Genomic DNA, 25,965 nt, shown 5'->3' on the forward strand with positions numbered 1-25,965 from the left:
TTCTACCGTTTTCTATACACCCAGTGCAGATCTCAAGGGGTTCAACCAAGCAAAGCTGTGAATGATTTAGATGTAAGGAGTTGATGCGAACCCCAGTACTCACACTAGGAAGGCGGATATGAAGCTTATCAAGGTATCTTTATCTTCTTAAAGTGGAAGTAGCGGTCCTGATGTAGTGTATTTCAAATCACAGATCAGACCACGACAACTCCAAACAGGATAACATAAAAGAAATGGCAAAGAAAAAACCAATGTGTAGTTTGTTCTATTGACCCTATTGGAAGTTTGGTGAGGTGTGGCTTTAGTACCTCTGACTAACTAAAATGATTCCAAAGCGTACCCCACTCACACTTTGAACTGGGACCATAAGGCACATCAGGGTTTCTTTAAGGGTAAAGACTTTTGCCCCTTGTATTACACCCGGTGTTAGTCTAAAGCAATACAACCAATCAAAGGTGTGATGAACAATACAGATGCGTACCCAACACTCACACTCAGAAGGAAGGTGGAAAACCCATCAAGGTATCTTTCTCTCCTTAAGATAAACAAATGATTTATCAAAATATGGCGTACCCCAACTCACAGTTTGTGGTACTGAATGACTCCCGTAAAGGTATCTTTCAGGTTCCAAAATAGGGAAATAATATTTCCTGCTTGGGTCTAGTGGTTCTCCATTGCTTCCAAAAAAATTTGTAACTCCCACAACGAAAATGGAGGAAGGGGGTTACAATATTTATTCACAGTACATGGGAAACACGATGACGAGAAACATATAATATGAAAAAAACATATGCAGCCGCACATGAAACAATGGGATAAAAATGGCAAAGAGGAATTTTGGAAAACCACTTGCACAAAGATAGATAAAAATGCAAAGATAAAAAGAAAAGAAAATCCAGATGGTGGCAAGCTACTCACACTCCTGCTGTCAACATGTTTCAGCCCTCACAGGGCCTTTATCAAGACATGTTTCCCATGTACTGTGAATAAATATTGTAACCCCCTTCCTCCATTTTCGTTGTGGGAGTTACAAATTTTTTTGGAAGCAATGGAGAACCACTAGACCCAAGCAGGAAATATTATTTCCCTATTTTGGAACCTGAAAGATACCTTTACGGGAGTCATTCAGTACCACAAACTGTGAGTTGGGGTACGCCATATTTTGATAAATCATTTGTTTATCTTAAGGAGAGAAAGATACCTTGATGGGTTTTCCACCTTCCTTCTGAGTGTGAGTGTTGGGTACGCATCTGTATTGTTCATCACACCTTTGATTGGTTGTATTGCTTTAGACTAACACCGGGTGTAATACAAGGGGCAAAAGTCTTTACCCTTAAAGAAACCCTGATGTGCCTTATGGTCCCAGTTCAAAGTGTGAGTGGGGTACGCTTTGGAATCATTTTAGTTAGTATGAGGTACTTAAGCCACACCTCACCAAACTTCCAATAGGGTCAATAGAACAAACTACACATTGGTTTTTTCTTTGCCATTTCTTTTATGTTATCCTGTTTGGAGTTGTCGTGGTCTGATCTGTGATTTGAAGTACACTACATCAGGACCGCTACTTCCACTTTAAGAAGATAAAGATACCTTGATAAGCTTCATATCCGCCTTCCTAGTGTGAGTACTGGGGTACGCATCAACTCCTTACATCTAAATCATTCACAGCTTTGCTTGGTTGAACCCCTTGAGATCTGCACTGGGTGTATAGAAAACGGTAGAAGCCACCATCCTTATAAAGAAACCTTGATGTGCTTATATATCCCCGCTTAAAGTGTGAGTGGGGTACGCTTTGGATTCTGTATAGTCTCCTAGAAGAATAAAAAGCCTCTTAAAAAGGCACTTATACTTACCTTGGTTTTTACAAAACTTACTACACATTGGTTTTTATTATATCTGTTTTATTCCATACTACCTCTGTTGGAGTCTCTATACCTAAATGGTCTGAACCAAAGGAGAACATCAGATAAAAAGAACATTCCATCCAACCCAAAAGGAACGTTCTGGTGATGTTGCACTAAAGTCTTTTAGCGCTTGTGATGTATTGCAGTTTTCTAAATTCTGTTTTTTGTATGTATAGCTAAATGTGGTGACATTTATTTGAAATCTGTTGCATCTAAGCTGCTTGGCGCCAGTGAGGACTACTCCCTAAACACATTTATTGTGTTATGGATACACACTGGGGCATTGCCTGAGGAGTTTCAGTACTTGTGCTATGGATACACACTGGGGTATTGCCTAAGGCATCACTGTACTTCTGTTATGGATACACACTGTGGTATGGCCTGAGAGGATGTAGTTAAGTGACCGGTGGTCACAATACCTCCCCCTACATCCCGGCCCCTTAGAATCCCGACAGTCTGCATGCCAACTAACAGGGACTATTCCCACTTTTGGGTGTCCACGACACATATAGAGTGGGAATAGTTCATGTGGCGAGCCACTGAGCCCGCAGAGTGGTGAGCACAGCGATCCCTCAAGGGGCTTGTTGCGGTCTCCCACACTGCCCATTTCGATGCTGGTATCCTGGCATCGGTATGCTGACTAGCGGGCGGTCTCCTGACCACCGCTCACACATACCAAACCCAGCCTGAGGCATCACAGTAATTGTAGGAAATATTACACTGGGGTATGCCTGCATTATAACAGTAATGGAATAAATCTTACACTGCAGTATGGCCTGCAGCGTTCCAGTAACTTACTAGAATGCAGTTGTGTTTCTGCACCAATAAACAGTCAAACCAAAACTAATATTATTTTGCTGAAACCAACTTCTCAATATTCTAAGTGCTGGAATTGCCAGTTATACTTAGTTGGTGGTGCACCAGGGTACAGTAGAATCCTACTGGTAGTCAAAGTGCTAAGAAGAAGAAAGACCCTGTGTTGACGCACTCGTTACGAACAATACAGACTTAACTTTTAATTTAAAACATTTAAAATCCTTTTTTGTGGACAAAAGATACTCAAAACCCTGTATCCACCATACCATGTAGACTCCCATACTCATTACGTTTACATGTGCGTGGTAGACAGATCATCTAAATGTATAATTTTAATTGAGGCAAAAGTAGCCCAATATGCAGCAGGATGCTAATAAACCCTAAATTGGGGAATTGAAGTGCAGCACCCTCAAAAAATAATGTAAACTATATACTCTGTAAATTGGAAATTAGTTACAAATTTACAGCACAGACCAACAATTAAGAATAATAGTGGATATCAAATTTGAAAAAAGCTAGAAATGATTCAGGTGCACAACACAGCAGAGGGATATCCTCTATCCATATTCCCTCTGATATGTCTATTTAGCCAGCTGAATTTAGCATTTCTTTATCTGTCTCAGCCGATACTCTGATGCCTCACAGTATTACTCAGTGCTCAAATAGAAATAACCTTGAGAGTACTAGAAATTATGGTTTCATATGTTACTTTGGATGGAGGCACAGTACAGGTGTCACAGTACTTGTGTTATGGATACACACTGGGGCATTGCCTGAGGAGTTTCAGTACTTGTGCTATGGATACACACTGGGGTATTGCCTAAGGCATCACTGTACTTCTGTTATGGATACACACTGTGGTATGGCCTGAGAGGATGTAGTTAAGTGACCGGTGGTCACAATACCTCCCCCTACATCCCGGCCCCTTAGAATCCCGACAGTCTGCATGCCAACTAACAGGGACTATTCCCACTTTTGGGTGTCCACGACACATATAGAGTGGGAATAGTTCATGTGGCGAGCCACTGAGCCCGCAGAGTGGTGAGCACAGCGATCCCTCAAGGGGCTTGTTGCGGTCTCCCACACTGCCCATTTCGATGCTGGTATCCTGGCATCGGTATGCTGACTAGCGGGCGGTCTCCTGACCACCGCTCACGCATACCAAACCCAGCCTGAGGCATCACAGTAATTGTAGGAAATATTACACTGGGGTATGCCTGCATTATAACAGTAATGGAATAAATCTTACACTGCAGTATGGCCTGCAGCGTTCCAGTAACTTACTAGAATGCAGTTGTGTTTCTGCACCAATAAACAGTCAAACCAAAACTAATATTATTTTGCTGAAACCAACTTCTCAATATTCTAAGTGCTGGAATTGCCAGTTATACTTAGTTGGTGGTGCATCAGGGTACAGTAGAATCCTACTGGTAGTCAAAGTGCTAAGAAGAAGAAAGACCCTGTGTTGACGCACTCGTTACGAACAATACAGACTTAACTTTTAATTGAAAACATTTAAAATCCTTTTTTGTGGACAAAAGATACTCAAAACCCTGTATCCACCATACCATGTAGACTCCCATACTCATTACGTTTACATGTGCGTGGTAGACAGATCATCTAAATGTATAATTTTAATTGAGGCAAAAGTAGCCCAATATGCAGCAGGATGCTAATAAACCCTAAATTGGGGAATTGAAGTGCAGCACCCTCAAAAAATAATGTAAACTATATACTCTGTAAATTGGAAATTAGTTACAAATTTACAGCACAGACCAACAATTAAGAATAATAGTGGATATCAAATTTGAAAAAAGCTAGAAATGATTCAGGTGCACAACACAGCAGAGGGATATCCTCTATCCATATTCCCTCTGATATGTCTATTTAGCCAGCTGAATTTAGCATTTCTTTATCTGTCTCAGCCGATACTCTGATGCCTCACAGTATTACTCAGTGCTCAAATAGAAATAACCTTGAGAGTACTAGAAATTATGGTTTCATATGTTACTTTGGATGGAGGCACAGTACAGGTGTCACAGTACTTGTGTTATGGATACACACTGGGGCATTGCCTGAGGAGTTTCAGTACTTGTGCTATGGATACACACTGGGGTATTGCCTAAGGCATCACTGTACTTCTGTTATGGATACACACTGTGGTATGGCCTGAGAGGATGTAGTTAAGTGACCGGTGGTCACAATACCTCCCCCTACATCCCGGCCCCTTAGAATCCCGACAGTCTGCATGCCAACTAACAGGGACTATTCCCACTTTTGGGTGTCCACGACACATATAGAGTGGGAATAGTTCATGTGGCGAGCCACTGAGCCCGCAGAGTGGTGAGCACAGCGATCCCTCAAGGGGCTTGTTGCGGTCTCCCACACTGCCCATTTCGATGCTGGTATCCTGGCATCGGTATGCTGACTAGCGGGCGGTCTCCTGACCACCGCTCACGCATACCAAACCCAGCCTGAGGCATCACAGTAATTGTAGGAAATATTACACTGGGGTATGCCTGCATTATAACAGTAATGGAATAAATCTTACACTGCAGTATGGCCTGCAGCGTTCCAGTAACTTACTAGAATGCAGTTGTGTTTCTGCACCAATAAACAGTCAAACCAAAACTAATATTATTTTGCTGAAACCAACTTCTCAATATTCTAAGTGCTGGAATTGCCAGTTATACTTAGTTGGTGGTGCACCAGGGTACAGTAGAATCCTACTGGTAGTCAAAGTGCTAAGAAGAAGAAAGACCCTGTGTTGACGCACTCGTTACGAACAATACAGACTTAACTTTTAATTGAAAACATTTAAAATCCTTTTTTGTGGACAAAAGATACTCAAAACCCTGTATCCACCATACCATGTAGACTCCCATACTCATTACGTTTACATGTGCGTGGTAGACAGATCATCTAAATGTATAATTTTAATTGAGGCAAAAGTAGCCCAATATGCAGCAGGATGCTAATAAACCCTAAATTGGGGAATTGAAGTGCAGCACCCTCAAAAAATAATGTAAACTATATACTCTGTAAATTGGAAATTAGTTACAAATTTACAGCACAGACCAACAATTAAGAATAATAGTGGATATCAAATTTGAAAAAAGCTAGAAATGATTCAGGTGCACAACACAGCAGAGGGATATCCTCTATCCATATTCCCTCTGATATGTCTATTTAGCCAGCTGAATTTAGCATTTCTTTATCTGTCTCAGCCGATACTCTGATGCCTCACAGTATTACTCAGTGCTCAAATAGAAATAACCTTGAGAGTACTAGAAATTATGGTTTCATATGTTACTTTGGATGGAGGCACAGTACAGGTGTCACAGTACTTGTGTTATGGATACACACTGGGGCATTGCCTGAGGAGTTTCAGTACTTGTGCTATGGATACACACTGGGGTATTGCCTAAGGCATCACTGTACTTCTGTTATGGATACACACTGTGGTATGGCCTGAGAGGATGTAGTTAAGTGACCGGTGGTCACAATACCTCCCCCTACATCCCGGCCCCTTAGAATCCCGACAGTCTGCATGCCAACTAACAGGGACTATTCCCACTTTTGGGTGTCCACGACACATATAGAGTGGGAATAGTTCATGTGGCGAGCCACTGAGCCCGCAGAGTGGTGAGCACAGCGATCCCTCAAGGGGCTTGTTGCGGTCTCCCACACTGCCCATTTCGATGCTGGTATCCTGGCATCGGTATGCTGACTAGCGGGCGGTCTCCTGACCACCGCTCACGCATACCAAACCCAGCCTGAGGCATCACAGTAATTGTAGGAAATATTACACTGGGGTATGCCTGCATTATAACAGTAATGGAATAAATCTTACACTGCAGTATGGCCTGCAGCGTTCCAGTAACTTACTAGAATGCAGTTGTGTTTCTGCACCAATAAACAGTCAAACCAAAACTAATATTATTTTGCTGAAACCAACTTCTCAATATTCTAAGTGCTGGAATTGCCAGTTATACTTAGTTGGTGGTGCACCAGGGTACAGTAGAATCCTACTGGTAGTCAAAGTGCTAAGAAGAAGAAAGACCCTGTGTTGACGCACTCGTTACGAACAATACAGACTTAACTTTTAATTGAAAACATTTAAAATCCTTTTTTGTGGACAAAAGATACTCAAAACCCTGTATCCACCATACCATGTAGACTCCCATACTCATTACGTTTACATGTGCGTGGTAGACAGATCATCTAAATGTATAATTTTAATTGAGGCAAAAGTAGCCCAATATGCAGCAGGATGCTAATAAACCCTAAATTGGGGAATTGAAGTGCAGCACCCTCAAAAAATAATGTAAACTATATACTCTGTAAATTGGAAATGAGTTACAAATTTACAGCACAGACCAACAATTAAGAATAATAGTGGATATCAAATTTGAAAAAAGCTAGAAATGATTCAGGTGCACAACACAGCAGAGGGATATCCTCTATCCATATTCCCTCTGATATGTCTATTTAGCCAGCTGAATTTAGCATTTCTTTATCTGTCTCAGCCGATACTCTGATGCCTCACAGTATTACTCAGTGCTCAAATAGAAATAATCTTGAGAGTACTAGAAATTATGGTTTCATATGTTACTTTGTAACATTTTCAGCTGCACAAAATAATCTTGTTATTTTTCCTATGTAAACAGCATATCTTTTTCAAACTATACCATTTATCCATGTGTTAACTTTGTCTGTGGGATTCTTTTTAGCTGTGCAGCCTTTGTCTTACTTAGCATAAGTTACTTTTGTGTCAATGTTGCTAGAGTCAAAAGATACAAGTGTACTAGACAGCACAAAGGCATTCTGCTGTTTCAATTCTATTTGAGACATTCCAGTAACTGTATGATTGTGGTACACTGTGGTACAGGCTACAGTGTCACAGTACTTGTATGAAAATGACAGAGTGGTACAGCCTGCAGCATTACAGTAACTGCATGAAATATTACACTGGGGTATGGCCTGCAGTGTCACAGTGATAGTATAAATATTACACTGCAGCATCACAGTCATTGTATGAATATTACACTGTGGTATGACAAGCAGTGACACAGTACTTGTTATGTATACACTGTGTTACAGCCTACAGCGTCACATTACTTGTATGAATATTATACTGTGGTATGGCCTGCAGCATCACAGTAATTGTATGAAATATTACACTGGGGTACGACCTGCAGTGTCACAGTACATGTATGAATATTACACTGTGGTAAGGCCTGCAGCATCACAGTAATTGTATGAAATATATCACTGAGGTACGACCTGCAGCATCAAAGTACTTGTATGACTATTACACTGTAATATAGCCTGCAGTGTCACAGTACTTGTTATGTATACACAGAGGTATGACCTGCAGCGTTACATTACTTGTATATATATTACACTGTGGTACGGCCTGCAGCATCACAGTAATTTTATGAAATATTACACCTGGGATACGGCCTGCAGTGTCAAAGTACTTGTATAAACATTATACTGCAGTACTGACTGCAGCATCACAGTACTTGGTATGTATACACTGGGGTATGACCTGCAGCATCACAGTACATGTTTGAATATTACACTGCGGTACAGTGCAGCGTCACTGTACTTTAATGAATATTACACTGCGGTACAGCACAAGTAAAAAAAAAAATATTTTTTATTTTTTTTTACTTTTCTTGTACTGTATGAATATTACACTGTGGTATGGCCTGCAGCGTCACAGTAATTGTATGAAATATAACACTGCAATAACTTTTTAAAACTTTTCTTTACTTTTTCTTAACACTGGAGAAAAGCCCTGGGCGGACACAGCAGAGCCCCTCGATAGACACAGACAGCAGCAGACTCTGGATGGACACAGACAATAGCAGCATCTGTATGGGACACAGCAGACCATGGATGGTCACAGACAACAGCAGCCACTGGAAGGCACAGCTGCCCCTGGATTGATCCAGAAAACAGTACCTCCTGGAGGACACAGCAGCCTAACCCTGGATGGACACAAACAACAGCAGCCCCTGGAGGACATGGCTACCCCTGGATGGACACAGAACAGCCCTTGGATGGACACAACACAAGCTACTGGATGCACAGCCGCTGAATGAACAACACAGCACACAGTACCACCAATGGAGTGATATAGTGCAAATCACTAAGAACTTTATATGCAATCCAAAACATGCAAAATCCTTTTAGGTGACATAAAACTTTTTGTTCTGGTATGCCTAATTAGCCATAAAGATGTGCGTTTTTGCAGGGTAAAAGGAAGTGTATACACAGATTATGTGGAATGGGGTAGAATGAGGGCCTCTTTTGCTGACAGCAAGCTGTTACTAGTTTTGTAATCCCTTGAAAAAATCAGATTTTGTTTCTTTAAAATATATTATTAAAAATGTTACTTTTATTTAAATGAGTAGAGATTAAGAACTTTAGAGGACACAGTATTACACTCAAATTTTGATGATGTGTCTAGAACAGAATTTATAGGGATTCAGACATCTACTGTATAATTAATGGTTATCAGGTCTAAGAAAGTTTTAGAACAGCTTAAATACATTTTTGAAGGAATGGATATATTCTTTTTCATTAGATGATTTTTTTCTAAGCTTTACATTAGTTTTCTTCATGTCCAATTTCTTTTACAGATTACATTTTGTAAAGTTAATATTTGAATTTATAAGTCTTTGAATGTCTGAAATCAGTTGTCAGATTGAATTATCTTGTTCATTGAAAGTACAACATGCTCACATATGGATAATGCCATTTCAATTATTAATTTGTCTACTGTTATTGCAATCATTGGGAGGAAATAATTAAATTTTACTTGACATATGCTACATATAATGCTAATCATACTTTGAAAGAGAATATTTGACAGATGCATGTATAATCTTTACGTGCATTCCTAAAGTAGCTAAACCAATAACCAGCATGGCTGAAGTTGGGATTACAGTATTTGTGATAAACCTCAAATTTTGTATATTACCTAATGTAGTAACTGTATACTACTTTAACAACAATGAAGGTAAACTGTAATGTAGCTGTACAACTTAATAGAAACAAGAAAAGATTACCAAAAAATGTCAATTCTGCACTAAAAATCTAGTAACTAATAAGATACACCTTTCCAGTCATAGTCCAGTATACGCCAGGGTTTTGACTATAAAAATGATATAAAAAATATTCTACTCATTTTTATAGTGAAAACTCTGGAGTATAGTCGTCTATAACCGGTGAGGCACTGCCTCATCTACAGATGGAGCCACACTCATCCAGTGCGGCTCCATCAACGGCGTGCACTCCTGGCGTGAATAGGCGATCCGTCTGCCTAGTCCCGCCAGGAGTGCACAGAGATGTTCTCCCATTCTAGTGAATGGGGCCCATCTCTGTCACGGGAACATGTGCGCACCCAGATGGAGATGCTCTTGGCGTTAGGTGAGCCCGGACGGGTGTTCCCAGGCACAGATGGGCCATGGTTAGTGTGGCTCAATCTGTACCTACTTTATCCATACAACTGCCAGGAAAAACTGACCTTTTACAAGAGACGCACTGATGATGATGATGATGATGATGATGATGATGGTGATGCGTAAACTCAGCCCAACAGAATTAAAAAACAGACACCTCTACTGTGACTCAATCTGATATAGTAAACATCATTAGAGTGGTGGAGTATTACTTTACTGATAATGTACAAATTAACATTCACACATCTCTTTGGATACTAGAAGGAAAAAAAGGCAATTTGGAGCCCCTTGTACAAACTTGCTTTGGTGTAATTAAGCTGCGCACTCTCTATTGTGTACTAGGAAAGAGTTTTTAGCACAGCCGTGGACCTTGTGTGTAATCGGTGAAGGAGGCTTCTTCCAAATAATGTGGAAAAGTGGATGTTCATGAAAATAAACTACAAATTATATGAGGAAGCTCTGTGCTGCCAATAACAACAAACAGAGACATCTTCTTTACTGGTGGATTCCAGTGGGGATGAATTGATATTGTGTGATGATGATGATGATGATGATGATGATAATGATGATATTGACAACAGTGACAATGGTAGTAATGAGGATGATGATGACATGTTTCAAATCTGATGATGATTAACAACACTGTCAGCTGCATTGAACCCATTGGTAGCTTTGTTTAACCAAAACCACAAAGATGTTGTTTTTCTTTGTTGGTCCCAAACAAACCAAAAACAAAGGTGGCTGTCCCTGTCATTACAGTGCTTGGTTTGTAAAACTGTGAATGTCCTTTTTAATATACAGCATAAATGATGAGTAGGAGGGCCCAAGGACAGTTCCATCATGCACAATTTTTCATTATGGGCTGTACTTTATTGGGGCATATCTCTTGCTAGGCCACACATCACTAGCTCATGCTTCTTATCATCCTTTCTTCTGTGCTTGACAGGCAGTATATGTATACATTATAATAATAATTGTATCACAATGTATTTTCATATTACTATTATCTTTAATATTATCAATATTCATAATCATATTCGAGTAATGTCTTGATTGAATCTACTGTATTGTCCTGACTCTTGAAGCCTAGTATCTATCAATTTGGATTAGGCTGTGAATCTGCCTTGTATCTCATATTGTTCTGAGTCTTGAGGCGTACTAGCTATCAATGTAGACAAGGCTTTAACTCTGCATTGGTTTAATCTCTTGTATTGTCCTGACTCCTGAGACCTGTAATTTGCTGCTTGCATCAGTTTGTGATTAAATTAACTTGGAGTAACTTTTTTCAAGTCGCTTATTTTTGATGAAACAATGCTAATGATCCAGAAATGGATACTTGTTCATTAAACCTTTGTTCCATGTCTATATTTTACTTCTCCTTATAGTTATACATTTTAGCATAGGGGTGGGGAACTTTTAGCCCTCCAGCTGTTGTTGAACTACACATACCAGCATGCTTTGCTACAGTTTTGCTATTTGGCCATGCTAAAACTGTTGCAGGGCATGCTGGGATGTGTAGCTCAAAAACAGCTGGAGAGGGAAAGGTTCCCCATCCCTGTTTTAGAATAATGAATAAATGAATTAATCAACCAAAGCTTTACCTGACTAAAGCTACACAAGTACTCCATCTGTTTCCTTGTACTGACCTCTGGCCTGTGATCTGCATTAGAATGAAAACTCACGTTTTGATGTTTGTATTTTAAATGTTTGTTCAATTCTATTTTTTTCTATGAGTATCAAATAAATAAATTAATCAATCAATCAATCAATCAATCAATAAATGCTTTACCTGACTATCACTACATAAATACTGCATTTGTATTTCTCTGTATTGGCCTCGGATCTCTGGTCTAGTTTTTGATTAATGAAAACAAACTAAGTATGTGTGGTCTTGGGCTTTGATTAATTAAAACATCCTATAGGGTCATATAGATTATTAAACTTATATAGAAAAAATTGGGGATAACTCCAAAAAATATAGAAAATATCATTAAAATTACTTAACACCTCTACGTGCAATCATCTGCAGGTCCCAGTTAACACTTTGTACTATCCTAAGAGAGTGCATATTAAGTATCTATTTCTTAAAAAATGTTTAATCACAATTAAAATACATCCATAATAGTATCAACATATTAGTATAAACTTAATAGTATACACCCCTATAAATAAAAGTGTAGAAATTAGCTACAACAGAATTGTTAGCTTTGTAGCTAAAGAGGCTTATTATAGAATGTAAAAAAGGTCGAAAAAGCGCTGGTATATTGCTGATAATAAATTTTATTAAAACAAAATTGATATATTAAAAAAGGTTTATCATAGTAAACAATTACCGGACGACCGTAAATACAAAAATGATCCCTTAGAACATATACACTTATTTAAGCCTTATCACAAAAAAATTATAGTGACCTTGATAGAATGTAACCAATAACAGTTATCAAAATTCAAGTCACTATATCTATACGTACTATCCATAAAAAATTAGAAGTAACCAGCAAGAAATAGCTATTTCCAGAGATTGTACATATGGGGTATTGTTTTTCCAGTTGCACTGTATGTGCTGGTATTAATTTTGTAGCACTGCAAGGCTTAGCATTTGGAATTGAGAATCAGCATTCATATATTAAGTCACTTTGTTTGGAAATTGTCCCACTGATATTTGTATATAACTCAACAGTTGGGGGTGAGCAAATGAGTATATCAACAGGTAAAAAAATGTGTGTGTTACTGCTATCCTCCCGGTCACTGGTGCTTTTAACCATAGATAGTGGCCATATCCAGAGGTAGTTATAGATCTGTCCGTAGCAATCTCCTGTCCGCTGCTGCTCCCTCGCGGCAAAGACTCTCACTGGCTAGGTACAATTAGTACAATTTTATAATCAACTGTCTCTGCAGTGGAGCAATGATGAATTGCTCCAGCATTCACCATGAGTTAGAATGTTAATTATTGGGGGTCACCTGGCCCATGATAATTAACATGATAAAAATGCCCCTAAGTGAGACTAAACATGTCCTCTCTTGAGATCCCACTTAACCAAGTTTGACTGTATTATTAAGTTTATACTGATATGTTGAGAAGTGTATGATTGTTCTAGGTGTTCTACTCATTCTTCCCATGAGAGTTTCTGATTTTTATGGTTAAAAATATAAATGAGTGTTAAAAATTTGGTAAATCTACAGAGCTGTATATTTGAGATGTCTTAATCTAAATAAATATTAATCCATGGTTCTTGGCGTTACCCGAGGAGCACCCATAGCAGATACGGTAAAAAGTGACAGGACTATTTTTGCTGTTTAGTAAATTCTACACACTGGATGTGCAATCCAAATTTTGATCTGATTGTCCGTTTGGGATTTAGAGTTCATGCAATGCAAGCCACGCATCGGTAATGTTGTCATTATGTCAACCCCCTTTTCATACACTTAGGGGAGGTTTATTAAAACTCTAATTATGCAGTTTTTCTATTTCCCACCTACAGAATACCTATGTTAAATTTCATCTTCCTAACATATTGGGAAGTAAGAGAATTATACCCCTTTCAGACCCCCAGCTTCTAACATGGGTTTTTGCACATGAGCATGTATAACCCATGTTGCTGTGTGGTTTAAAAGGGCCCAGTTGGAATAATCCGGGTTGAGCGACCATGTATTCCAGCTCGGATAGCTATCAGGGTTGTACACATGTCCAACCCGACGCAATGTGCTGTGTGAAATGGAGCCGAGTCAATGCAACCTGTTTCCCGATTACTCTGTGCAGATGGTCAGCGCTTGGAGATCTTGTGATTTCCAAGCGCCGACCCCACCATAACACAGGTGAAGTCACCAACCAGGCAATATGCAGGCTTGTGGACATCGTCAAGTAATGGGCCTGAGGCGAGTCGCATCCTGGAAGCACCCGTGTCAGGCGGTCTGAATGAGGTATTAGTCATGAGTCAGTGAGTGAGTGAGTGAGTGTGTGAGTGAGTAAGTGAGAGAGTGAGTCAATGAGGGCTTTTGAACTTTTGTAGTTTACTAAATTCTACACAATGGAGGAGCAATTCAAATTTTGATCCGATTGTCCGTTTGGGTGTTATCATTCATGCTATGCAAGCCACATATCGGTAATTATGTCATTATGTCAACTCCCTTTTCATTCCCTTAGGAATGTTTATTAGAATTCTAATTACATACAGAAGTTTTCCTATTTCCCATCTAAAAGAATACCTACAGTATATTAAATTTCAGCTTCCAACCAGGGTGGTCATTCCGAGTTGTTCGCTCGCAAGCTGCTTTTAGCAGCATTGCACACGCTAAGCCGCCTACTGGGAGTGAATCTTAGCTTATCAAAATTGCGAACGAAAGATTCGCAATATTGCGAAAAGACTTCTCTGTGCAGTTTCTGAGTTGCTCGGGACTTACTCTTCCAGTGCGATCAGTTCAGTGCTTGTCGTTCCTGTTTTGACGTCACAAGCACACCCAGCGTTTGCCCAGACACTCCTCCGTTTCTCCAGCCACTCCCGTGTTTTTCCCAGAAACGGTAGCGTTTTTTCACACACTCCCATAAAACGGCCAGTTTCCGCCCAGAAACACCCACTTCCTGTCAAACACACTCCGATCTCCAGAACGAAGAAAAAACCTTGTAATGCCGTGAGTAAAATACCAATCTTGATAGCAAATTTACTTGGCGCAGTCGCAGTGCGAACATTGCGCATGCGCAGTTAGCGGAAAATCGCTGCGATGCGAAGAAAATTACCGAGCGAACAACTCGGAATGACCACCCATATTGGGAAGTAAGAGAATTAGTTATGAATCAGTCATCAGTCAGTGAATGAATGAGTGAGGGCTTTCGCATATATATATATATATATATATATATATATACAACAATAGAAGAATTGGTGCCAGGGGGTCGCATCAACTCCCACTATTCCAACTCCTATTTGGTTAATACTTTTTTTTTAAAATAATAACATGTTCCATCATAAAACATTTATTAAAAACATATTCAAATTAATACAGAGGAGATATATTATTCCACACTTTAAGATGTATGACTCTTACCGCTGAATACAAATGTTGAAGGATCACAACAATCTCCTCCTTCTCCTTATAGTTGGTTCGGAGATAGCTTCACAACACAGACAATCCAACGCATTTCGTCTTATACAAAATACTTCATCAGGGGTATCTCTCAAGCAGCTGAGAAGTACAGTAGTTTATACAAACAGTATAATGCGACAAAACTTGTTCATACATGCATGATGGAAACTTCAATATAACACCGAGGCTTTCTGATGAACAATCAGTGTGGCCTTGTGGTGAGATAACTTGTACAAAAATTCGGAAACCAAGGTACTGAAGGGTCACTTAGAAAGGAAACCTTCTATATATCTGCAGTGGACTGATTGTTCATCAGAAAGCCTTGGTGTTATATTGAAGTTTCCATCATGCATGTATGAACAAGTATTTTTTTATTATACTGTTTGTATAAACTACTGTACTTCTCAGCTGCTTGAGAGATACCCCTGATGAAGTATTTTGTATAAGACAAAACGCGTTGGGTTGTCTGTGTTGTGAAGCTATCTCCGAACCAACTATAAGGAGAAGGAGGAGATTGTTGTGATCCTTCAACATTTGTATTCAGCGGTAAGAGTCATACATCTTAAAGTGTGGAATAATATATCTCCTCTGTATTAATTTGAATATGTTTTTAATAAATGTTTTATGATGGAACATGTGATTATTTAAAAAAAAAATATTAACCAATTAGGGGTTGGAATAGTGGGAGTTGATGCGACCCCCTGGCGCCAATTCTTCTATTGTTGTATATTCCTTATTTCCAGTCCCTTCTAACAGGGGACTTAGTTGAATCAGGCTGCCTATACCAAATAGTTTACGTACGTATTTATTCAGGGTGACAGGTTTTACAAATTAGCGCAAAGGGAGAGTATTGGTTTGATATATATATATATAAACCTTGTAAGGAGTGCACTCACCAGACGAATCATGCAATGGGCAAAGGTTTTAATGTGGCATAAATATAATCATTCCACCGACGTTTCGGTCCTTACTAGACCTTTGTCAAGTTTCAAATGATACAAACACAGCTCACCCATATATAGCCAAAATATCAATCACAGTGTGACATATAAAACCCGGTACAAACCACAATTAACAAATCACGACCACAACACATACATACATATAACATAGATAGACCCCGTCATATTATTACGGGATCGAGTCACCTCATCCATACCGTTTATTCACTTACATCTGTCAGCTAAGCTTGTTCCCGCCACCACCAACTGCCTCAGGTTACCTGCATGCTGGCGGAATCAAAGTCACAAAAGCAGTGTATGGAACGCAACCACGTGTGCAGGACACGTGGTTCGATCCTCCAGTAATGTAATACATTGTCATGGATACCGGATGTGAGAACGGCGCATCAGCGTTCCGTTACTAGGCGACCACTGCTTCCATAGACAGTATCATCTATCCGCATAGACAAATAAATAGAATTCCACATCTGATAAATACCTTAACTTATATCTATATATATTTAAAGATATGAAAGGGTCTTATCATATATGGGTAAAAACGGTTCAGGAATTCATCACAGACCATGCACCTATGTATACATATGCAGACATCTCCATAATGTACATATAAACATCACTATGGATAGTGTATAAGGAAAGTAATCACCGATCGGAACACATCAGAACCCAGCAATAATAAAAATGAAAAAATAAAAAATACAGAATACAAAATACAGCCACCAATATCAGGTACCAAATATCCTGAAAAATACCTATGTACGTATATCACAGAAAAATACTTAAATGTACTGAATCATTCAAACCCTTAGGGCAAACAGTCTCCAATCTGTGGATCCAATATGCTTCACAGCGTAGCAGGATCTTCGCTCGATCACCACCTCTAGATAGTGGTGGTATTCTGTCTATCACCATATAACGTAAAGCTGTCAGTTGATGCTTATGTTGCACAAAATGTCGTGCAACCGGCTTGTCAGACCCTCCAGTCTTTAATGCCAATCTAACGTTGGAACGATGATTGGAGATCCATTCCCGAAAAGATCTTATTGTCTTACCCACATAGACTAGTGAGCAGGGACATATCAGTATATAGATAACATAATCTGACGTTCACGTCAATCGATGTTGTATTAATATCCATCTACCATCATGTGGGTGCGGGAAAGAGTTGCCAGTGAGCATACCTCTGCATGCTGTGCAGTTTGGGCACTTATAGCATCCCAGCTTATTTGTAGGTAGCCAGCCTTCCATCTCCTTACCCACAGATTGGTCCGGATGCATAAGCATATTCCGTAAATTTGGTCCCCGTCGATACGCTATCAGAGGTTGCTTGGGAAGAGCATCTTTAAGGGCATTGTCTGTTGCTACAATCCCCCAATTCTTCTTAATTGCAGACCTTGTAGCAAAACTACCAGTATCATAGGTAGTGAGGAACACAAACGGACTTCCAACTTTACTTGAATTCTTTATGCCACATTTTTAGCTACCTTCTGCTTTATGTAAACATCGTTCAACCACATCAGGGTGGTATCCTCTATCAAGGATCCGATGCTGCATTTCTAGTAATTGATCCTTCATAATCTGATAGTCTGAATTGTTCCTCATGACTCTAATGAACTTGGAAATAGGTAGATTTTCCTTTAGTGGTTTTGGATGGTAGCTGCTGTAATGTAACAATGTGTTCCGATTGGTGTCCTTCTTATACAACTTAAATCCATAACCCCTGTCGGTGGCAAACACAGTCACGTCCAAAAAATTAATACTCCTTGGATCACAATCCATCGTGAAACGAATTGGTTTATCTAAATGGTTAAGATGCATCACCATACTCTCTAAAGTAGCTCTATCTCCAGACCATAATAGAAATATATCATCTATATACCGTCTATAGTAACCGATACTACCCCCAAACATTGGGAGTATATGTTGTTGTTCGTACTCATCCATATATAAATTTGCATATGCCGGGGCTATATTACTCCCCATCGCAGTCCCGGATGTCTGGAGGTAGTATCGGTCACCAAATTTAAAGTAATTACACAATAGTGTCATCTCAAGTAATTCAAGCATAAATTCAATGGGTGGATGCTGATGGTAATTATTTAACAGTGGTCTCTTAACCGCGGCCATACCCGATTGATGGAGTATGGCCGTGTACAGTGAAGACACATCCATCGTAACCAATAAGACATTTTTAGTGTCAACTGCAACAGACTTTAGCTCATTAGTATCCTTGATGTAACTTTTTATTTGTTTCACCCATGGCTGGATATATGTGTCAAGGTATCATGCAACCTGTTGGAATAATGATCCCCGGACAGAAATGATTGGAAAGAGTGAGTCAGTGAGGACTTTTGCATTTTTGTAGTTTACTAAATTCTACACAATGGAGAAGCAATTCAAATTTTGATCCGATTGTCCGTTTGGGTGTTATCATTCATGCTATGCAAGCCACATATCGGTAATTATGTCATTATGTCAACTTCCTTTTCATTCCCTTAGGAATGTTAATTAGAATTCTAATCACATACAGAAGTTTTCCTATTTCCCATCTAAAAGAATACCTACAGTATATTAAATGTCAGCTTCCTACCATATTGGGAAGTAAGAGAATTAGTGAGGAGTCAGTCATCAGTCAGTGAATGAATAAGTGAGTGAGTGAGTGAGTGAGGGCTTTCACATATATATATATATATATATATATATATATATGTGGACTAAAAAGATTGCCCGGCACTCCCACACATGCTCCAACCACTGTAGTGCTCACTCGGTGCAATAACAGGTACCAGGGAAAATGAGCCGCACTCACAGACTCAGTAAAACACTATTCACCGGCAAGGACAAAAAGTCAAAAGACCAGGGTATGGATACAGACCCTGGTCTTGTGACTTTTTGTCCACACCAGTAAAAAGTGTTTTACTAAGTCTGTGAGTACAGCTCATTTCCCCTGGTTCATATATATATATATATATATATATATATATATACTTTAATTGTGATTATGAAATATATCAATTGTATACACTCTCTTTGGATAGTGCTGGTAAGAATACGGCTGTAATGGAGGATGTTTTTACAACTGTGCTCAATTAGTATACTCATTTATTCATTACCAAGGTCAACAAAAACAGGAGTAGTAAATTCAAACCGATGTGGCTTATTAAGATAAAGAAACAAATGGATAAAAAGAGGCGTGCTTTCAAAGCATTTAAGTCTGACGGGAAGGCGTAATCATTCAAGTTCTACAAGCAATGTAACAAAAAATGCCAAAATGTAATCAGAGCAGCTAAAATAGAAAACAAAAAACAAATCGCAAAAGAGAGTAAAACAAACACCAAAAGTTCTTTAAGTGTATAAATGGTAAAAGTTAAAAAAAGGAGAATATTGGATCATTAAGGGTCGAGTTGGATGTCTTGATTAATGATGAAAGACAAAAAGCAGTTATTGAATAAATTATTTTTATCAGTATTCACAAGAGTGGACCGGTTGATGAGAGTAGAGCACAACATAAGCTATAATAATGACCGGCTGCTAAGTATTTAGTTAAACAATGAAGTAGTCCAGGATAGACTAAGAAATTTAGATAAATAAATCTACTGGGCCAGATGGACTTCACCCCAGGGTTCATATGGAACTTAACTCAGAACTATCAAGACCCCTATATTTGATTTTTAGTGAGTCAATTACATCAGGAATGATACCAAAGGACTGGGGTATAGCAGAGGTGGTCCTACTATTTAAAAAGGGAATTATAACTCATCCCAGTAACTGTAGACCGGTAAGTTTGACATCAATAGTGAGGAAACTACTGGAAGGTGTATTAAGGGATACAATACAAGAGTGTTAGGCCTCTACTGCACACTCAGCGCAATAACCATATGTATATGTATACGTATTAAGGGATAGCATACTAAAGTACTTGGATACCTCCAAGGTTATTACTAGGAATCAGCTTGGTTTTATGACAGACAGGTCATGTCAAACTAACTTAATAAGCTTCTTCAAGAAAGTGAGTGACAATATTGATCAGGGTAAAGCAGTGGATGTGGTCTTTTTGGACTTTGCTAAGGCCTTTGACAAAGTCCCACATAAGAGACTAATTCTCAAATAAAGAGAGCTTGCGGTAGGAAACACTATTTTTACTTGGGTGAGTAATTGGCTGTACAACAGGGAACAATGAGTGGTGATTAAAGGGATGTTGGCTGAATGGGCCTCGGTGCTTGGTGGAATACCGTAGGGCTCTGTGCTCGGGCCACTGCTGTTTAACATATTCATTAATGACCTAGGAGTGGGCTTAGAAAGCACAGTGTCAATTTTCACAGACATTACTAAAATATGTAAAGTAATTAATTCAGATAAGAATGTCAAGTCTCTATGGAATGATTTATCTACACTGGAGGTCTGGGCAGACAAATGGAGAATGAGGTTCAATATAGACAAATGTAAAGTTATACACTTTGGGACTAAGAACAATAGGGCAGCCTATAAACTAAATAGGGAAAATCTAGGGATAACGGTAGTTGAAAAAGATTTGGGGGTGCTCATCGATAATAGACTTAGTAGCAGTAACCAAAGCAAATAAGGTGTTAGCATGCATACACTGGAGATGAGAGTGTAATCTTACCACTGTATAAATCATTGCTGCAGCCACACCTGGAATATTGTATACAGTTCTGGGCACCGCATTATAACAAAGATATCTTGGAACTCGAAAGAGTTCAGAGGTGAGCCACCAAACTGGGTTAGAGGCACTGAATTATGAGGAAATACTTAAAAGTTTAGATTTGTATACACTGGAAAAGAGGCGACTGAGAGGGGACATTATTAATATTTATAAATACATAAAGGGACAATACAAGGATTTACCAGATGATCTGTTTATAAAAAAAAGCGCTACACAGGAGATGGGGACATCCCCTGAGGTTAGAAGAAAAACAATTTCATACACAACGAAGAAAAGGGTTCTTCACATTAAGAGCAGTAAGGATTTGGCATTCTCTGCTAGAGAATGTAGTAACGCTGGATAAATTCATAATTGAAAGAAATATCCAAGGATCCAACATTTAAATGATATACAGGTAAATGATATAAATGATATAACATTTTATAATACAGGTTGAACTCGATGGACATATGTCTTTTTTCAACCTCAACAACTATGCAACTATGTAATACTATCTTAATAGTTTATTAAACTGCCATTCTGTCTGCAACTGATGTATAATCTTTTAAACCATTTTAAACCATTGATTTAGTCTGTCAGCTCCTTTAGCCAATATTGGTGAAAAAAGTATTATAAGCTTTGAGATGGTCACAATTAACAGGGAATAACTGGAAATTAATGTTATTGATGTTAGTGATTTTGATGATGATAATAATGCTATAGGAACGAAATACAATTCCAACTCACATAAACTTAGCTGTTGCTTTAAGTTGATTTGTCCTGTTTGTTTTTGTCTTGTATTTAATTTTTAATAAAATACAGTTCCAAAACCAAAATCAAAATATTTGATGGTGGTTTTGACAAAACCAAAGTACAGTGAACATTTAGAACCAAAGCCAAAACAAGGGGGTCTGCGTACTTCTCTTATTATTATTATTATTATTATTATTATTATTTAACAAATAGTCTATCCGAATTTGTAGCCTATATTTGTACAGTATATTTGTTTTTAATATTTTAAATGAACAATTATAAAAAAATAATAGTTATTGTTTCAAGATTAATTATATATTAAATGAGTGCTTGTGAGCCAATCTTTCAGAGATTTCTAAAACCTTAATCCACTTTCCATCATTTATTGCCATCCATCCTCAGTCTATTTCTCTGATGATTTATGAAGTTGATAATTAAAAGATGTCCTTGTTTTACCAGAGGTGGCCATCCCTCCTTTTTAGTATAGGGCTAAACTGTCCAAGTGTTTCTATATTTGCTTGTATGAATTCCGTCCTCTTACAGTGTACGTCCTTTCTACAAATTGATTTTTCCTGTTTGTTCTGGGTTTGAATTTAATTGTCTGCAGGATATTAATATAGGCATCACCTTAACGAGAGGACCGCACCCATAACTTGGGTCAATTGGCAAAACGGCTGTTCACACTTGTATTTACTCAATTGTTTTTAACAGTAGCCACTAAATCCAAGTTGCTGGCAACTTCTGTTGGTTTTAAATCAACCACATATCACTGGCAGCTTTGTCTCTCATCCCCAAATTATCAGCTTTTACATTTGGTAATTTGTGGCCCTAAATATATGTCACTGCAAATCCAGAGAATATTATATTCCAAACATTAACTGCTTCAATATTACATTTTCTTAGTTCTTCCTTGACTCATTACTTGATGGTACTGTATGAGATATTTAATCAACAGAGCTAACAGAAGGATTTGAGCAGTTGTATGATAGATCAATAATGGGTGTGGTACGCAAGGTCGACAACCCTGAGGTCAACAGTAACTAGGTCATCCACTATTGGTCAACAGCAAGTAGGTTGACATGGTTTCTAGGTCGACAGGGACTCTAGGTCGGCATGTACTAGGTCGAAATGAGTTTTTGCACTTTTTTTGTGTTGTTTTCTCTATACATAGATCGGGATCCCCAATTAGTGCACCGTGTCCCCTTGCATGGCTCGCTTTGCTCACCATGCTTTGGGCAAGGTGCCTCGCTCCACTACCGTAGTGCTCTGCACAGGTTACTGTTCCCAATTGTAGTCCACGTGGATTGCAAAGTATGGCAAATTTAAAAAAATGGGGGAAAAAATTGTGAAAAACTCATGTTGACCTTTTGTCATGACGATCTAGAACATGTCGACCTATAGTCCCTGTTGACCTAGAAACCATGTTGACCATGTTGACCTACTTACTGTCGACCAATAGTGGTCAACATAGACAGTGTCGACCTAAGTATGGTCGACCTAGAGACCGGATACCTTCAATAATACAAAAAATGTTAATGTCACACAATATATAATGGTGCACTCTTAATACTCAATAATGAGTTATGTACAGTATACATGTTCCATGGAGGTTTCTGCCTGATTAAGCAGATGATTCTATATGACTTTTCAGTAATTTTAGAAATCTTTATCATCTCCTTGGCTGCAGACATTGGAATTGTCTTCCAATAGTCAACAGCCACTAATTCTTTTTTTCTGACCATTACTTGCACCTGATGTTCCAGGCTGTGTATTTACATTCAAACTCACAGATTTTAGGTCTCTTTTAACCCACATATATTAAATAATTCCTCCTTATATAGACATTTGTCCTATATTGAAGTTAATACCATATACTTTCATTTGTTCCACGAGCTTAAATATGAAAATAGTTTACACATATTTATTTATTAACATTTATTTAAATAACTCATATTCTGCAGCACTTTACAGAGAATATTTTGCCATTCACATCAGTCCCAGCCCCAGTGGAGCCCAAAGATTTTTTAATGGGGACCGTCTAAAGCCCCTGAAATTATATCTATTATTTATTGCTTGCAGAATTGCATGCCATGTCCTTATTTACCTGATCAGATTCAATGAGCTCAAGGACAGGTCACTAAACACAAATGATGCACTGTCTTCATCTTGTCTAAGACCATAGCATTTTTAATACTACTAATTTATTATTTTCTTGGTAGTATAGTGTTCCTTAAAAAAACAAAAACAAAACCTAGCACTCTTCCTTTAGATTAATTGATAACTTTGCTAGTACCCAAGACCATGTAAAAAGGCCAATAGCTAATTTATCCATATATTTTATTGTTTAAAACAGTATATCTAATCTAATAAAAATTAATGTCATTTTGGAATAGATGGAACAATTCTGAAAAAATGTCTAATTTGTATTTCGCTCTTATCTACCTTCTTCTAAAACTTTGACTTCAGTTTTATTAAAAACATATAGTTGCCAGCATACCTAGTATTCAACAGTTTTTTTTTTGCTGTAGATGTTGTTCAAATTTAGTGATTTTCTATCATTCTTTTCTGCAATCTGAACATAGCAATCAAGTTTTAGGACTATATTTGTCCTTGTAATAAATCATCTGACAATGCTACTGGTAAATTACCTGGACTATTGCGTGTGAGTCATTCTTGTTTTCTGTTATGCAATAGTTTCATGTTCCTGAAGTAAAATGGACAGCTTAACATTGAAGGTTGGTATGGAGAAAGTTTCCCTTACTCCCAGCACTTTCTCTACATGACCTTTTACGTTTGTTTACTTAGTCTATCTTTTTATTTAAAAACATCCAAAATAAAACCTAGAAATTTCACAGAATAGTTACCAAAGTAATATAAATTTCTTAAATTGCAAAGACACGTGAAAACCAATGCCAGGGATTATAGTTAATGCTTAGTTCTGTACATGCATTTTCACCAGCACTAGGATTATGCCCCATGAGCAAAAAATTCTAAAACTATTATCATATTTAGAATGTTAGACACTGACTTATAATTGTTTTTAACTTGTTAGTGTGTAGACAATACTAGTTCATAAATTAGATGTCTTTATACGTATTGCAGTTTATTTGATAACATGGTGTAATGTGAACACATGCTTATAGCCATAACAAGATTTTAAGTTTTTTCTGTAGAGCAATTTGCTAAATTTAAGTACAATCCTAAATGATTGCTATGGGATGCAACTTGTTTGCTCACAGAGGATCATGTTATTAAATAAGTATACTTGACTGCTTTTAATGATGAGCATGAATTTATTTCTGTATTTTAATTTTGCACATTTTTACATTAAATTAATAAAAATGTTCTGCCTGCATTAAACATTGATCTGCAATAATTGACTTCATCTACTAGTATGTTTTCCTATCTACTTTATTAGCCAAAGTTAGGATACAATATTAATTTTTATCAATATCTTTTTACCTGTGTTAATCAGAAATCATATATTTATATAGATTTATTTTTGAACTGTATGTGTATAAGCTTAATTATGTATGCTCTAGAGGTTTTATTTATCAGAATTGTAGATGTGTTTTGAATTTCAATTTCTAGTAAAGTCTTCCAATACTTTTCACAGATAAACCAATTTGATACTTTTTCTTGCAATAATGGAATTTATTAAGAACTCATAATCTGCAAGATAATAGCAAAGCAACTAAGGAAACAATTTAGAGACACACTGCTAGAAATCTGATTGGTTTGTTAACACAAATTGCCCTTCCTTTAGCCCTATTTATTATCTTATGTAAAGTCAACTGGAGCATTTTTTTTTTTTTTTTTGCTTGGTACACAATTGTAATAGAATAGATAGTATGCTTCAATCTCAAAGTTAATATTGTCACATAAAAATGTATATTATTTTAACTAGAGATGATTGGGTCTGGATGTCCAAGAACCAGACCAATCTGAACTTCCCAAACTGGGCCGGCATCCGAGTACGGCTAAGGTTTTCCTACCTGACTTGAATCCCAAAAATGAGGCAAAACATCATCCTCCCACTGTCAGATTCTTGCAGGTTTTGGATTCTTTATAAGGTCCCCAGTGATCGGCTCCATTTCACTCCGGCTGGGGAGCTTGTAGTGAGCAGATGCGTCCATGCTGTGTCCATCCAGGGGTATTACAGTGTTGTAAATCAAGGGGCTGGGGCTGCTTTGATTTCCAGGGGTGCTATGTCTGTGCTGTGTCCAACAAGGGAGCTCTGTCAATATCAAGGGGTATTCTGCTCCAGTGTAAAACACATAAAAGCAAAAAATGTATATATAAATATATAT

Source organism: Pseudophryne corroboree, chromosome 8, assembly GCF_028390025.1.
Source record: "Pseudophryne corroboree isolate aPseCor3 chromosome 8, aPseCor3.hap2, whole genome shotgun sequence".
Taxonomy (NCBI): domain Eukaryota; kingdom Metazoa; phylum Chordata; class Amphibia; order Anura; family Myobatrachidae; genus Pseudophryne; species Pseudophryne corroboree.